Below are 1,879 nucleotides of genomic sequence, written 5' to 3'. Positions count from 1 at the left end.
GTGGACATTACACGCTTTGGTGGAGGTTTGAGGACAAGGTAAAGGAAACCACTAGAGAACCAGGTAAGTCTCGTGATGCACAGACAGCACCGGCACCTTTGTCCCCTGGCCACCTACTACAGCTGGAGCTTATAGAATGAGAGCATCGATCGCTGGTGCTCTCAGTGAGTTTACAAGGCAGTGACATCATTTCCGGGGGGAAGAGATTGACGCCCAGAAGAACTGCTCAGGTGCGTGAAGCCACTCGGCAAGTTAGCAACAAAAACTGACCGGCTGTCAGACAGACTCGATGCCCACCCCATCCGGGGTCCCCAGTCCAGCCTTCTCCTGTGACGAAGCTCTCGGGGCAAGGCACACCAGTAGAAACCAACAGGACATGTGTTTCTCCACTTAACGAGGGTCATGGAGACCTAGTCATATGCACAACACGACTCTTAAAATGCTCCCTATTTTGGCCTTGAAGGAAATCAAGTGATTCCCAAAACATCCCAAAACTGCGCATAAGGTACAATCCGTATAATCGAAAAGCCGAGTAACTCATTATAAGTACAGTACAGATAACGCAAATGTTGCGCCGCAGCTTCGAAGGGAAAGAACTAATAGGCTGTAAACAGTTCCTTAATCTATTTGCAAGTCTGCTGTAAACACAGGACAGACACGGTCAGAACTGTCCAAACGTGCAGGTAAGTAAGAGCTTCAGAAGCTTAGATTTTCTGTTCTTGTAATAATGCTCAACAATGTCCAGCCGTGTATCTTGTGCCAGCAAAGCCCCCTTCGCTGGCCAAGAACCAGCTCTGCTCTTCCTGCAGAGGTGGCCCACCCTGGCGGGAGGGAGCCAAGAAAGCAAGCCTTGTTCTCAGAGGCTGTCGCGACTTTGTTCCGACTAGAGACTTTTTAATCGGAAGCAGGAAAAGCAATTTTTTTGTGACACTGTATATTCTCAGAACTCAATACACGAGGATAACTTTTGGAAAGGCAGAATGCGCTCACATGAAAGGCAGTTCCCTGCAATTTTGTCTTCTGAATCAGAGCTGCTTCAAACTGCCCCCTCGAATTTTACTCCCATCGAGTGGTTTATACTCAAAGGTCCAGGAAGATAAGACGCCATCTGACGAGAAAACCTTCCCCTTGTATCTGTCCCAACGTTCTGTTTCACCCGAGGACTTACGCCCTTCCAACAGAAACGTGCTCCCTGAAAAAAAGCCACGGTCCTGCAGCCACCAGCTCAGGATGTCAGGCGGTCTCCAGCCACCGAGATGCAGTAAGGCATCCCCCGAGAGAAAGCAGTCACGTTCTGGAAAACACATCTAGGGTCACCCGACAGCTCCACCCACAATTCTCTTCCCACCAACAGCCCCGGACATCAATTATCGAGCTTGCTTTCTGAGCCACTAGCCAGAGGCATCGCAGCCGAACTATTCACTTGTCAAGGTGACTTGGGACAGTACCTGTTGGTAGCTAACTTGTCGCTCGTCCCTTGCACCCTACCTGTCCAGCCTCAGCTCAACCCATGCCTCCTGCAGGCCCTGCCAGCTGTAGCCTGGTCAGGCCCTTATGGCCCTACAAAGTGACCACATGCCATCAGGCAAGGTCATGAGAGCCATGTCACATTGGGGTGTCAGCTCTCTGCTGACTGCTGCACATGTGTCACCTCGTTACTCCGTCCAGGGACTCTGGCAGATGGATACCGCCACCCCGTTTCACAGAAGAGATGATGGGAGCCCCTAACGGCTAGAGTCCCTGCCTTCACACCACTGTCCAGCCACGGAGGCAGGAGTCCGACACGGGTTCTCGGACATCGAGGCTGGAACTCTCACGGGACACTGTTCCGTGTCCCTCTGCCTGCATCACGCTTCCGACAGCTCCACTCAGCACCATC

This window comes from Pteropus vampyrus, unplaced genomic scaffold (genome assembly GCF_000151845.1).
Source record: "Pteropus vampyrus isolate Shadow unplaced genomic scaffold, Pvam_2.0 Scaffold49, whole genome shotgun sequence".
In the NCBI taxonomy this organism is placed as follows: domain Eukaryota; kingdom Metazoa; phylum Chordata; class Mammalia; order Chiroptera; family Pteropodidae; genus Pteropus; species Pteropus vampyrus.
The sequence above is the reverse complement of the archived record's forward strand: the minus strand, read 5'-3'. Positions refer to the sequence as shown.